We start from the raw sequence: 15,692 nt of genomic DNA, 5'->3' as shown, positions 1-15,692 counted from the left end.
NTGAGACCCGAGAGATGAGATGTGAAAGTGAACATTCGACTCCTCTGCGGGAGAAGAAACCAAGATGTTTTGAATTTTGGAGCGAGTTTATTCGCTCTGCTCTTCTAACGAGTCACGCACTTTTCCATTTTGCTTGGAAAAGGAGTCGATTTTTCTCCCTTTTTTATGTTTGCACAACACTGAAGTTTGCTATTCTTTCGACAAATCACAACATCCACGCTCAATTTAACAATCTCATGCTCATTTGATTTGAAAGAATTATATAAAAATCATGACCATGCCGTTGATTATGGCGATATGGAAGATGTTTATTGCTACTATAATTATTGTTATTATTATCATCATCATCATCATCCTTATTATTAGAGTGGTAATAACTAACCATGATGTTGAAGTCTCTAATTTCTTCCAAGCTTCGTCATCATCTCCAATTTCCATTCCAGCCCACTCGAGTCTGGTGGGGAAGTGTTTAATCCTTTGTTCATCATAATTTGAGCATGAATTTATCCGTCAGTGGGCCGGGTGAAAGTTTTTTTTCTTCTTTCCCTCTGATTCCGAGTAGAAATGTATGAAGGCTGGTGAATTGACTATTGAACTGCAAGGATTCTCCTAATGAGACAAGCCGAGTGTGAGAGTGTGTATTTGTGTCTGAGTCACAGCGAGCGAGATACGAGATACTGCCGGGTGGACCTGCCTAGGTGGACATTGGGCATGGTGCCGGATGCTTGATTGAAAAATGGCTTTGAGACAAGATAACAATGGGTAAAGTGTGATCATGAGACTGCTCTCCTGCTGGTATTGGACTGGCTGTTTCTCCTCGTCGTTCTTTCTCAAGGGTCCAAGAGCCCCAAAACGACGATGAACTAGCTGAGTGTGTTGGAAGTTACTTCATTTCAAAGGAAGATTTATGCTCAGTACCTCCTACTTCTCCCTCCTCCGTTTCCTCCCGTTCAACCACTGAAGAAAAAAAGGACTCATTGAGCAATGCCTTGTACCCTGTCAAACAAACTACTTCTTTCCTGAGTAAATCCATAAGCGCAAACCAATGACCCGGCAAGTTCTTCCCAGAGGAGGTTGTACCTCTTCCTCAATTCCCCCCTCATGTTCTTCCCCTTCTTATTTTTTTCTTCTCTGGGTAATTAAATCCGATTCAAGGTCCTCAGCATGCAAAATGAGGATAAATCTGGAGATTTGTCTCCATAGGTGGGCTTGAAGACCTTCAACCTTGCTTGTCTTGGCAATGAATTTAAATGTGTTTAAATGTGGGCCTCCCACACTCCTCGAATTGAACCATATATCAGATCGTATCCACGTACAAATCGGCCATCAATGTACGAGTAGGTAGTATGCTTCATACATCGAGAACATTGAAAAGATGCGGTTAAATGGGAAAGCTAAGTATCGACCATTTTCTTGAAATTCGTTGCAATCTGCAAGATTTTGCGGCATCTCTGTCCGAATTAAAGCACAGCTTCTTATTCACGTGACTTCCTGGAGTGCCAGTTTCCAAGCACCAGATGATGATTCCCTGTGGTATGCAGTTCTCTGGGATTTGGGATTTGGGATTTGATTTGGTTGGCTTCAAAATGGAAAGAAGATAAGCAAAAAACCGATGGTGGCGGTCGCCGGGAGGTAAAAATGTCCACAATCTCGAAACCATCATGCCCCTGAAGCACAGGGAGGAAATGTTGTCAATATTTGATGTTGGTCGAGAAACTTCCAATCATTGCATGCAACGAATATGTCAACATGTTGAATGCACATTGAAGCATGTGCTTTTAGATAGATTGGTATTTTAGGTGGTTTTTTTTAATGGCAACTCTGTCACCGCTGTAAAGAAAGCTGGAATGGAGGTCAACAATAAACGCCACAATCAGCGGCTTAATGGTGCCAGAACCTTAAAGATCGAGTTCCATCGCGAATGCCTAACTAGCTATACATATATAGTTACTGCATGTGCGTTGAAAACCTGTCCGGTAATGTTGTTCTTGAGGTGGCAAGCTGTCCAGGATTTGGAGCGATACTGGAATTGGTCGCTATTGTTGGCATCCAACACTCGGATAGAATCCTAACGTTGACACGCTTTAATAAGATGCTTCCACGGAGCCCCTCACGTCATCTCCAACAGCCACGGGAAAGTTTTTATGGGCCATGAAATCCAAATACCCCTCACGCTTGGACCCCATGATTGACATAGAATAAATAATATCAGAAGAACGCTCCATTCGACGCTATTTTTCCAACGGACGTGGCGAAGATGTATTCGCAATCAACAGGGAGAAAAAAGCTGAAAGGCCTGGTTGGTTGAAGATGGATGGTTGAATGACACACGAGCATGATTCATTTCTAATTAGGCGTGTAATATGAAGATGGGTCTGACGGGATCGAAGTATTGCTCAACCCACCATGCCCTGAAGGCGGAGGAGAGCGAGAAGAAGGGTTCCCTTGATGATTTGCAAAAGCGTGCAAAATGCTGTAATGGGAAAAACTTCAGGCCCAAACCTCCTGCTGCTCAGGCAGGCACGTACGTAAGCTCGACGTCTTGGAATCCCAATTTCCAGAGATGGCGTTTCGATATGCGGAGGATATGAGCATTATTACGTCGTTTTATAGGTCTCATTAATAATGAGGAGCCTTGTTTGGTATTGCCGAGAGTCTCGATGAGAACGAAAGGGATACGCGGCATGACAGGATCATTTTTTAAAAGGCGAACACACCCAATCTGCGATAATTTTGCCCAGCTACCCGGATTATGTAATAAATGGCAACCCATTTTTTCGAGAATAGTGATCAGCCCATATCTTCTCGACGAAAAGGCCACACATTGGCTGCAAAGTCAACATTTAACTAAAAGGGTGCCAGCTTCAATATTTCCGACCCTTGATACCCACGTGATGGTGTGAATACTGCTACTAATGCTCTGGAAATGGTCACATTATGAAATTAGGGTCTCTTTGATAAGCTCATCCGGGAGGAGAGTGTGTCTCTTAGGTAGACGACCACGAATTATCGAAATGTGACACGCGAGGTGGTTGTATAACACGTCACTCGCCGTGCTTGATCCAAAAGTTTAAAGCATTGGTTCTCTGTTTTGGCAAGCCAGTCCGATCTATTTGGCCACCATCCCTATGGACTGAAAGTCGTCAAGGCGTAATTGGCTACGGGAAAACTGAGAGGGATGTTTCATTTAGGCCCACGTCCATGTGTTCATTTGTCTTGGAATAGGGGGCATTGTTCACAAGTCAGATTGAACATCTGCTAGATTTGGGCTTCGATACCATCTCAAGGCACTTACGTACTTGTACGTACAAAGTAGGAAATTCAGTGTGTGTGTGTGCTCTATGTGGTGGCAAAATATGGTGGCAGGTTCTATCCTTGACACCAAATGAGAAGTCGTCAAGGGAATCACACGTTCATTTGTCACCTTCAAATGGGTTATGTCTTTCAAAAAAAAAGACTCCCCTCGGCCAATTTCTCGTTTACGGCCACGCTGGATTTACTGGATCTACTCGTACCTCATAGACTATGTAATTTTGGGTTCATACCTGGAAGTCGTTTTAAATAGCTCCCACTTCCGCAAATCTTCCAACTCCTTTGGACTTGATTACGGGTAGTTTTCATGATAAGATTGCCTGGAGGGCCCCCTGAGCTGGTTTTTATGGGCTGATGTGAAATTCGTTTTTCGCAGAGGCTAATGGTGATTGACAGAGCCCGCCATGGCCCACCCAATGGAAGAAGGGGGGGGGCCTCGACTAAATTTGAGCTTATTCAAAGATGAAAGAGATAAGGTGACACATTATTTAACCTGACATTGACATGAGCAAACAAAGAAACAGACATTACCTCTACTTGACGAGCGGCTCTTCCTGTCATTGGTTGGTACAAATTTGGTAGTGCATTCATCTCCAGAATGGAACCACGACTACACTACCTGCCCCAACAACTAGCATGTCCTTTCGGGGCCAAATCGACGTACTACTACGTACTCAATGTAAGCCCCTAGAAAGAATACGCCTACCATCACCACCACCACCACCACCACCACCACCACCATGACTGCCATTAAGAGACTGGTTGGGGATTGTTCAAAACAAATGGCATATCAGTCATAAACCTCCTGACTGAAAAGGAAGGACCTATTGGTATTTGCCGAGCGAAATATGACTCGTAGAATGTCCTGAAACCAATGAAAATGGTGCTGCCAATCGAACGACCGAGTGTGAGCTAACTCGTAGGATTTGCAACACCTTTGCCAAATTCTTCGATGCAATGCTGGATCATGAAAAGTGGTTGGGAACTGGTAGGGGTGAGTGAGAGGACGGCGTACGGAACTGGGTTGGATGCTCTTTCACGTAATTGAACCCTCGGACCCGACATTCTAAATCCGTTACGGTCCCACAAGTTTTTGGCCCCAACCATTCCGCGAATCCTTATTTTTGTAACTACCGTAGCCACATCCCTATTTGAAGCATTTTCAAAACGGACTCATGGATTGATGTGTCCTTTGAAACCCGATGATTTATCTTAGTCCTTGTCGACGGGGACGATTGGGCATCATTCCCAGGACATTTTTTTGTTTTACTTTTCGGTCTTTCGAGTGGGTTCGATTGTTGCCTCCCTTTTGCTTTTCAACTTGATGTTGGTATTTGAATAGAAAAGCTAGGGGACTATGGTGGAGAAACTGGCAAAGTGTGTCAACGTCAAATCACGATCGTCACTCCAGAAATTTCGTGTTCTATTCGGCCACAGTCATTCACGATCATGAATCTTTCGGCTGTCCACGAAATAGTGAATATGAGGCGGACCGCTATCTGTTAATTCCTCATTTGTCCACGTCCAACCAAGGAACCAACCGACAACACTTAGCCACCCGCTCAAGCCACCGACCAACCAACACAACCACTATCCAACCATCCTGCCATCCTGCCATGCACGATGATGGCAATGCATACCTAGCATAACGTCAAGGACCTCAAGTGCCCTGGACTTGACGTCTCAATTAACAACACGGTGTCTTGACCATCCTTCACATGTAAACGTGGAGAAGTCTGCCGAGCTCATCGAGGAATCACGACAGCATAAGAAGTCCAGAGGCCCAGAAGCCCAGGAGCCCAGAAGCTCGGATCTCCCAATTCTTGTCCACATGTACGAGGAGTCTTAGAAGAAATCTGGCTGGTGCCTTTGGCGGCAACGCGCCTCATGTGTCGTCTTTGTGTGTATCAGGTGGTAATTCCTGGAGTAAGAAAACAGTTAACTGTTCGCGATCCATTTTGTGGGCATTTTCTTCTTTTTTCGTTGCATTATTGAATTACGACAAGCTGATGTGAGCCCGGCTTTTTGGGGGCTTTTCGGGGCTTTTTGGGGCTTGGGGAGGGAGTGAAATCTTCAGGATGATGATGATTTGGGAGGTTCTTTGGGGAGCGTCGAGCTGCTGAGGATAGTATTAGTTCAAACTACAAATCTCCAAATCTCACATTCCAGGTAAGAGGAGCGAGAACGTTCGTCGCCATCATTCTCATGATTGATATGAAGCTCAAAAAAATCTATGCCATCCATTGGATGACGGTTATGGTCTGATGGTCCGCGAGTCAATCAAGATGAACAAGTCATGTTTCTTTCAAAATGCGACCAAGAACAAGTCAAGGAGGCTGCTGCTGCGCACTCACTGACTAACTGAATGACTGACTGACTGACTGACTGACTGACTGGCTGGCTTCTTCAGAACAAAAGAGTTCAGAATTGTGTCATTCGTGTCTTACCAAAGCAACGTTCATGCCTGCCAGCCACTCTTGTGTGAGGATGAGAAATAGAACGAATTCGTTCGATCACACGTAATGCGCCATTTGACGCCCATCAAAAAATGTCCTAATGGATGAAATGTCACGGGAGTATGTCAGAAATTGTAGCAGGAGGCGAACAAAGAGTTTATGACCCTCATTTGGTTATGCAACACATTCATTACGCGAGAGGACGTTCATTGGGTTTGTTATTATTGCTCGTCAACCTTTTCCGGCTCACTTTTTGTTTGGCGTTCCTCAAATCTTGCCGCGGATTACGTGGTACGATATCCAATGCGAGAGGGATCAATAATTAGAATGCTTCGTCCATTTGCATACCTAGTAGCTCATTGGAGTGTGTGATTGCCCCATTTTGAGGAGCTTGAAACAAAGCCTTCATCATTGGGCCTGATTGGGCATCATGCACTACTACTCTACATACGTACATACCTACTTACGTACTAGCTGGCAATGAGTGTGTGTTTCGGTTCTCGTACAGAGCGCACAGTTTTCAAGGGAGGCGCCACATCACGTGGTCCCATTTGCATCACCATTGTCAGGTTTGTGTGTACAGTATGAATGAAGGATGCACGACATTTTTAGCACTAGCTACCGCCACTTCTGCTTCAAACCCCTTCATCGTGTGTTTTGTGTTTGATTGGAATATAGTACAACATGTATAAGGGCAACCACGAGCAGAAATAGTTTCGGGGTAAGGACCCACGAAGATTCTCGGACTTGACCAATGGAACGTCGAAAGAAGTGAATAAAAGCGATATTGCTGAAAGCAACACTGCCAATCCTGACTGAGCTTGCATGAAATACTTGCCAGCTCGAGTTGGGTATTCAATTAGAGACGTTTTAGATCTTTTCTTGCGATGAAGGTTCCCATTTGGATTCGCATATTTTTGGGGATGGACCTTCATCACTCGGCCAAAATTGTAGTCGAGTGATTTAAGATTGGATCTCACCGCTCCACTCTGTCTGGGCCGTGTTTAATAGCTGATGGCATACGATTGTGCACGACGTCACAAGATAATGGGGCTAGTTGAGATTTTCGTCAGTGGAAATATGCATGTGGTCCAATGACTCCTATGATTGCCTGACAACGCCTCTCCTCTCCATCCAAGTCACTCGGAGGCTTTGTTTCTTGATGTTGCCTCGTTCTGAGGCGGTTCGATGTTCAATGTTCAATGTTCGCTCTCAAGCAAGCATCATTGGCACGCACATTGATTGCACATAGACGACGTACCGTATGTACCTACGTATGTACGTATGTAGGTACCGTATGTGCGTAGACTGAGGCACAGTTCAAAGACATCCATTCATCAATGAGCAGGACCTATTGAGGAACGGCATTGATCCTCTTGAACTCCTCCTCATCTACTCACGTACTGTATGTAGCTCCTCCATCCTCTCCTGGATCTGATTCCTTGATTGAAGTTTGAACAAAGTGAATGGGTCCTAATTAGCTCGCTTAACTGTGCCATCTACCAACTCGTCGAGGATCGATGATCTTTTTAAAGGGCCCAGGCAATGAATTCCCTTGGTTCGTGGTGTCATGACCAACTTCTCTCTCTCTCTCTCTCTTGCCTGGGTTTTCTGTCTTCAACCGAGACATGGGGCTTGATTAGTCTCGATTACTCGATGGCAATTAATGCCATTGGTTATGAACCTGTCAAAATAAGGCCAACGATGGTCGTTTTCCTTAATTGAGAAAATCGAACCACCAGCATTATTGAGATTATTATTACCCACTGGGTTGTTGAGTTGTGACGTCGTAATATTGGAGCACCCAGCAAATTACACAGTACAGTTAGAACATGACTCCAAAAAAACTGGAAGAGATTATCTTGCCCACTTTTCAAAATGATCCTCTTTTTTTCCCTCGAGTTCTCGAGTGGATTCAGGTAGTGAGATGTATTTCGGGATTACAGATCGTGCGCTTGTATGTAAATCAAGGTCCTTGAGCCTTTGGTTGGTTGGTTGCTTAAGTGAGTGAGTGAGTGAGTGAGTGTGAATCAAGAATAGCTTACCTGATTCACAATAGATTTTTACCACCTCCAACCTCCGAGCAATCTCTTTCTCTCCCTTCCTCTCGAGAAACATGAGAACCCGTCCAATGTCCGATTTGGACGAGGAAACCGCATCTTTTTCCCCACTTTTCCACACCATTTCTCGGCCATTGTTCATGGAAGTAGTAATAGTAGTCAAGATCCCTCTGCGGTTGCAAACGTGTTCAATGTCAAGTTCTCCCTCCCAAGAAGAAGGGAGCGAGTCACCATATTTCCTGATAGAAACTATGATGCATGGACTCCATCACGAAAGAGCAAAACCAACTTCCACCGTCACCATTACCAGGTTTTTTTTAACTGAAACAGCCGATTTCACATCAATTAGGACGTGGTTCTTCGCCTCGAAAAATGGTTATTGATATACAGGACGTTCGCTGAATTCCAATCGAGGTTGGCCAAGTTCGGGTATGGTTGCTTTTTTTGTCGTTGTCCCACAAATGGTGGCACAGGTATCGCACCTCACCAGTGAAGACCTGTCCCGTTCCTGGTTCGCAGAGAAAGTTCATTAAAAGTAGAACTCTGGCGTGGATGTCATCTGGTGGAAATGTTTCCAAACTCGTTTTCCACCCACGCAACATCACGGCTTTTTCAAATCACTCAATATCGACGAGCTTGACTCCATCTTTTACCTATGAGCATAGGGAGTTCGAGGTATGTCCAAGCAAGAGGATCCGCGTGAAAGTTGAGCAACTTTTTTGCCTACCTGACAAGTTGTCACATGGATACAAATCCATCAAAATGGGCAGTGGCATTGCGATTGTGCAAATTTGCCTAGGTCGTAATGCGAATTTCTTTATACAAAAGTTGGGAGCCCGAAAAAAAAGCGATAATGACACTGTGTCATTGACCGAGGGCCCTCAAATTACCTCAAATTACCACTCTCACCTCGGCCTACTCCATACATTGGGTCGGCGATATCCGTTTTCCCTCTGATTATACAAGCGGTTTTGCCTCCAGACCACGACAAATTGGAGAATAAAGGTCTGCGGCTAAATGATCTTGAATCCATATCTGAATGACGACGATCATCATCAGCATCATCAATATCGGTAGCCTCATCAAGAATTGGCCTTGGCTGATCTTCGAGTGTAGATTTTCGTCCGACATTGACATTGCGTACTTATTGTAGTGTACACTACTACGCACAGTGCATTTCTGACATTTGTTCCTTATCTCGCCTTTTTGTTTCGTCCCTTGAGGATGATAGACCTTCTGTGTGGTTACTTCTCAGCCAGTGAACTTGACCTTTCCGTGGCTGAAAGTAAAACTCCTCACCCAGATTGGATCCAAGTCTCGGATCTGAAGGAGATGAGAATGAGTCGTGATCACTGTTTCTCATCTCCCTTCCCGGTGACATTTATGTCCCCGTTGGAAACAATCGAATCGTCTTTTTTTTCGTCAGACCCAGGATCATCTCCCACTTTGATCTTGTTCTGAGCACACGTACTGTATACTGTGCGTACACCATTTTAGTCTCTACTTGAATTTTTTTTTTTACAGTACATTGGTGCCATGTGGTAGGAAGCTCTTACGGATTTGGTGAGTGATTCCCTCGAAAATGGAGACGCGACCACTTGAGGAGTAGTAACTACCGATTGCTCAGCTCCCTCGATAGATGTCAAACTTCAATGGGAGATGGACATAAAGATGGGTTCTCGAGATTGCCCAATATTCAAATGTCTCAAGGACTTTCACCACTAAAGCCCCAAAAAAGGTCACCTCATGTCAGGTGACGCAACAGATGCCAGCCAGAGTGAATGTGCTGGAGCTTCAGTTGGGGGTGCATTATTCCTCCCCCTAATTTGTTGACACAGATCAGAAAGATCCCAGATTGCGTGAATGAATTATGAATCCACTGTATTTGATCAAAACATGTCTGCCTGGTCCGGTTGATTCCATTTTCGCCCTCCTCCAGATACCAGATCAGTTTTGATTGAGGAAGTGTTCTTAATTCGCCGCCCACACCCACGGACTGACATCTTCGCACTTGGTGGCTCCTCATCTCTATTCAAATCTATTCTGGTGGAGATATGGCGATCCTCCATCCATTCATTGGAGTACGTTCAGTGCAGTATTTCACCGGATCCGTTATGGAACAACCGGAGGAGCTCATTAGACTTCAACCTTCCGTCAGATTTTAAATGTAGCACATGATCATCAAAAATTAATGAAAATTCCCTTTCAAAAAGTCGAAGATCATGGCTTTGCCCTATATATGTATGTGAGTGCACGAAAATAGCTTCCTGCCCCTCAAATGTGAGTTCTGAGACTACTGATCTACGTACGTGGAAATGGCATTTTCCTAAGCAAATCCAATCATATCTCGGATTCCATTCCCGGAGACCTCCTACTTGTTGATACTATGATACTATGTCTGTGTCTGCTTCGTCTTGGATATCATCTCGTTATCATGGTTGCCAAGTGCTGTGCTATTGAGACGCTTTGGAGTCGAGTGATTGCGATTGCAAACAGGAAATGGACGTTGGTTGATCCACAAAAGAAACACGTCAACTCGAGTTTTGGAATCCCGAGTTTGATGGATCCGAGTTCAGCCTTCGAGTCTTTCTTGAATATAGGCTTGGCGGGTCAATGACACTCTTCTCAGATCATTAATCCCGGGGTCGATTTTGAGCACCTTTTAGCAGTTACGCTTGATGCGGGAAAAGCTGCTTGCATTTTAACCGTCGATCCATCCTTTGCATGATTTTTTTTCGCCTTTGAGTTGGCTAACCTTGGACCAGAGATGCGGACGAGGAAACTTGAGTTGGTCTCGAAGATGAACGAACGTATACTACGTACACTTTGTACGTATCTCAGTTCATGCGATTACGTACACATAGGTAGACAGACACTCTCTTCCTTCTTCGCCTTCAATAAGCATGAAATTACGTTTTCATTACGAAATCCCCCTCAAAAAAAACAGGTCTCAGAGTAAACAACCATTATTCTTCGATGCTCGCTATTTGAACACCTTGTCCACATTGCGGGCCTTTCTTGTCAACCCATTTCGGAAATTCCCATATCCATGAACTCGGAGCGTCAATATTTCCTATGCTAAATTAGCCGAGGATCGATCGAGTCCGGGAACCCAATCCCACTTGGCCAGGCCGAAATTGTGAACTCCTGGCTTATTTGGGCGTACGTTCGATACATTTCCGAGGAGCAGGATTGCCTTTTTAATTAGTCTTCGCTTTGATGAATAGAGCTAGCTGTAAACATGTACGGGCTCTACTTTAAAAATAGTGCATGCTTCAGGTGTTGTGAGGCAAAATAACAGACAGAGAGAATGAAAGAATCAATCAATCAAACTATACTAATCCATACATAGTTGGAGGCCAGATATAACTGCAACTAAAGAGGTGGACTAAGAAATATGGGGATTGGCGAGTCTCGACCATTGAACCACAAATTTATGCAACTCTCGGCATCCCGTCATTCTCGAAGCTAATACCGAAAGCGAAGTGGCTCGGTTACTTTCACAATCGATAGTGGTGATTTCAACGAATGCATCATGTCTGATGACGCCAACAATCGTTTGATTGCATTAGGTACATGCTAAGGGCCAATTGGGGGCTGAATCCAGCTTCTATTAGTTTTAGCGCCTTTGATCTGACAGCAACCGGGCAAATCGTCTCTATCAAACTCTTTCATAATGCAGTTCAAACATTTTTAATCTCGACACTGAAAAGGTTTTTATTTAGAGCAGCCAAATTGTAAATCAACCTGCAACGAGAAGACAGACGCTCCAATAAGCTGCCGATTGTACTCGACTTTGAGACTCCATAGATTGTTCTTTAATAGGCTATATTCATTAGGATTTGACTTCGTGTTGGTTGAATTGGCCTTCCTCGCATTGACATTAGAAACGGGTACGTCAATCAAGATGTGGAGCCAAGGAGCCAAGTAGCCAACCCTAAGAAATTGAACTAAGACACAATGGCACGATCATTTCCCCGATCGAAATTTCCTTTTCGCTCCGACCGAGTCAAAAGAATGAGCGAGAAAATTGAAAGGACGGCGGAAACATGACTGATGCTGTAGCTCAGTAGTAGTAGTGGTAGTAGTAGTTGTGGTAATGATAATGATAGGAGAACGTAGATAGTAGTCCTGACTCGCGTTGGTCGAGGAGGGGCCTCCAATGATGCAATTTGGATCTCGATTTGCTTTCATTCTCAAAGCGAAAAGAATGAACCGTTAAACATCACCCAAGTTATTACTGTCGGACGTGGATGCGGCAAGTCGTGCTCAATAGTGGGTACATACATAGATAGACGAACACCATGGTGATTTTTTCCGAGTTGAAATATGGATGGGTTGATCGGCTAGAATGGGACAGGATCTTGATGGACACTCTCTAAAAAGTCTCTTAATTGCAAACGAACAAATGTAGAAACCTCAGCCTAGTGGTAGCTGAATCACAAAAAACCAAGTGAAAAAAAGACGAATGACTTCTACAGAGAAGAAAGATTACAGATATCACATAAGCCCAATTGTTGAAATTGGACCAAGTGTGATTTTCTACACCACTTGAAACTTTCCCCTCTGTCCACAAATGAAATCAAGGCATTGATTCAATGGCTTTTGGGGGAGGGATTCTTGTTCAAGCTAACATAAAATCTGGCAGTTCTGTCGCATCATTCTTGCGGATTATCTTTGGCAAGAAAAGATTAAGACACCTCTGGAAGGAGCTCGGAAACCATGATCATCAGCATATTTTCCCCACCCCCAGTTCTGTCAAAGCTGCTAGTTTAACCCTGGATTGTCTACGACACCATTCATTTGAGACCTGTCATAACGAGTCATGCTCACTTGCTCAATCAACGAACGCTTCTTAGACAGAAAATAAGCCAGCAGAAAGACTCGAGAGAGAGAGAGAGAGAGAAAAGGCTAGTATCAAGAAAGGCGGGGGAGGGAGAGGAGGAGGGGAAAGGGGAGGAGACCAGGGACAAATCCTAGAGATGAACGTCCTACGATATATATCTACTACACATACTTTCGAGTAGACTCACACATGTGGTGAATGAATGCCTTGGGGACCTAGGGATCTCTTATTTGAATTCATTAGCCGAACACGACCCTTGGCGGAGTTCTTGCGAAACGCCAGATGACAACCGCACGAAGACAATGATGGTTCGGTACGCCGATCCCAATCCTTTGGAGAAATATTTACCAAAAGAACATCAGATCTTGGCGACTGATGGGTTCCGAGTACTTGTCGGAAACACTTCCACTGGCAAACACGCCATCAAGAAAAGGCTTTGGCTACATCATGATAGCGGGATTCGGAGCTTTGGGGATAACTTGAAAATATGTTGGACGTTGTACCAGTCAGCCCAAGGGGAAGCGATTAAGTGGTTCCTGGTATGGGTGATGAACATTTGAAATTGGTCAGGAATTCGGGAATGCCTGCTTTGAAAAGGTGAGATTCTGGCGCACTTTTTTGGAGGGCAAAAACTGGGAAGGGGTGAATGCGAATATAGGCCTGAGCAATCTTCCGATTTGGGATCGATAAATGCATTCAAAGGCGCAACGGATGAAACCATTTGCAATCAGCCCACATATTTGAGACACTTGTAGCTCGATATGCTTCAATTGATCTGATACCTGGACTATAATTTTTCATGTTCGATATCCAGTTCGTAATCCGTAAACACATACTAGGACTGTGAGATCGGGTTTATGATCCTTTTACAGGTCCTAATCTACGATATCTCAACCTTTCAGAGGGCGCCTTTGCTGGAAGTCATTTCTTTAATTAAGACGCATAAATTCGACCACAATGATAATTTTCGAACTTCAAAAGGTTCCAGCACAAAGAGGAAAATACCATTTCATGTGAAGGATAGTGTGGTATTCAATGGTGAATGCAAATGGAAAGAGGTTCTTTTGAATTTATGCCCTTGACTACCAAACCACGAGCCAGAGATATTTCCAGTAAAAAAGGGGGTCTCCTTAGCGAAACTGCTGCCACTAATTCTTTCCTTGGCGCTATCAAGAACAACAATGAAGCTGCCCGACAAAGGGTGACCAAATGCAAATGCACAGATGGTTTTAACGTTAATTTTGCCCCCCAGCCGGAGGACGGGTTTGTGAAAGCGGCTCGCCCCAAAACGGGGTTTTTGGAGCTGAGGCTTTTAAGGCAAGGCCCGGGGATTTATTGGTGGTTGATGTTTGACGTCGGCGGCATTCGGAGAGGATCACGGAGTGTGGTTGAAATCATCACTAAGAAGTCGTCGTGACCGACTGATTAAGCATCCGAGTTTGAAATCGCGAGGGCATTCCATTTAATTTCCACTTCAGCGAAATCCTATTAACACTCATTGTTACTCGTAAAGTAGTAGAAACATGTGGAGGGCAGGTTATTGCGAGTCATACTTAGCCAACGAGAACGCCTTTCTTTAACGAGTATGGACATTTGGGACTTCAAGGATTCTCATCATTTCTCGAATGATGTCAAGTGAGAGGAACGAGAGGGGGGATCAATTTTCACTCGTCATTAGTAGGTGGTAAAAAAAATTGCGAACCTTAGCTGCGGTACAGCAAGAGCCCCAAGATGCAGCACGAGTAGAGGTTGTGAACTTGCCCGAGAAACTTCAACGGGATATCTAAGACATGTGTCTTTTTGCGATTTGCACTCGTTCTACTGTAGTCCAGGTTTCCGCCGCAAGATTTTTCTCTAGTCTCTTTAGTTGTTTAATCCGTTTCATCAATGGAGGTCACTGATGCATGATGATGAATGTGGATCAGATTCTAATGCATCGTCAGGTACAGTAGGTTTTGCTTTTGTTCCCAATGAGTGATGATGAAAATTCCAAAGACTGCCAAACTTTAATTTGATCATGTCAGAAGAGCCCGATCACTCAGAAGGAAAGCGCCATTCAATCGGTCGCCTTGGTCGATGGCTCCAAGGACCTAAATCAATTAATGTATGATTAAAAAGGTCACCCCCAGTACCGTTAGCTCATCCTGTGGAAGTGGAACCTCCAACCCATCCAGGGCAAGTAATTGCAAGCCATTCTAAGTTTAACCAAGTCATTATGTCGGTAATGGGTTTGGCCAAGTAATCATCCCGTCATATTCTCGAGCACTTTGAGAGACAATGTTCAGCCGCTATTTCATTTTCATCGCCTTCCGTGATCATCCGTATTTTCTACGCCCAGAACTGCCGGGTCTTATCGCGATTGAAACGTACGAGAATTTCACATCTTGACTTTTCCTCCTTATCCGGGGAGGATCCCGATTCCAGAATCAGATCATCTCGAAACGACCCTCCATGGATGACGAAAGGTGCTTCAAAGGGATCAATTTTAAAATTAATTTCCGGATTTTGCTGAACTCGGGGTGAAAGTAGTTCATGACTGTTTATAAACCAACAATTACATTCAGATGAAAGAAGCGCTTTTCGAACTCGCATTCATCTCGTCCAAGAGAATCTCACTCAGAACTGAGGAGAGGCCCCCCCACCAGTTACTTCGTACTAAGCTTTGATTGCAGAGGTAAAGGTAGAGGTAGAGATAGAGGCGGAGACAGGGAAGGAAGGGTTGCTTGATGTGACGTGACTTGAGGTTCTCTTGTTTCAAGCTCGAAACAATCCTATCCAATTTTCGACCCCATTATGATCGAAATTCGGGAACACACACATACATACACGAAAAGAAAAAAAAAACTAGAAACCACTTGCTCCTCTTGGCCAACCCTCAAGAGGTCGATTTAACTGGTGAGAAATCACTTTGTGAAGCGTCAGGGTGACACGTACTTGTCAGAACCCTTCAAAACCATAGGGTCAGCCAAGTAAGTCTTGAGCAAATTTCCCCACTCAATGTCCAAGGTTTTGACATCC

At 44.3% G+C, this 15,692-nt stretch overlaps 1 protein-coding gene across 2 annotated transcripts in view; it reads left to right on the top strand.

Moving 5' to 3' along the window:
- Nucleotides 1–15,692, top strand: part of LOC131885567 (serine-rich adhesin for platelets-like) — a 45,025-nt gene that overhangs the window by 5,623 nt on the left and 23,710 nt on the right. Inside the window, exon 2 of one of the 2 annotated variants that reach the window (XM_059233640.1) lies at nt 9,353–9,391. The exons of the other annotated variant lie outside the window; for it this stretch is intronic. The gene's annotated coding sequence lies outside the window, so the exon portion shown is untranslated. The remainder of the gene's footprint in view (nt 1–9,352; nt 9,392–15,692) is intronic. 2 annotated transcript variants of the gene reach the window in all.

This window comes from Tigriopus californicus, chromosome 8, assembly GCF_007210705.1.
Source record: "Tigriopus californicus strain San Diego chromosome 8, Tcal_SD_v2.1, whole genome shotgun sequence".
NCBI classification, from domain to species: Eukaryota; Metazoa; Arthropoda; class Copepoda; order Harpacticoida; family Harpacticidae; genus Tigriopus; species Tigriopus californicus.
The sequence above is the reverse complement of the archived record's forward strand: the minus strand, read 5'-3'. Positions and strand labels throughout refer to the sequence as shown.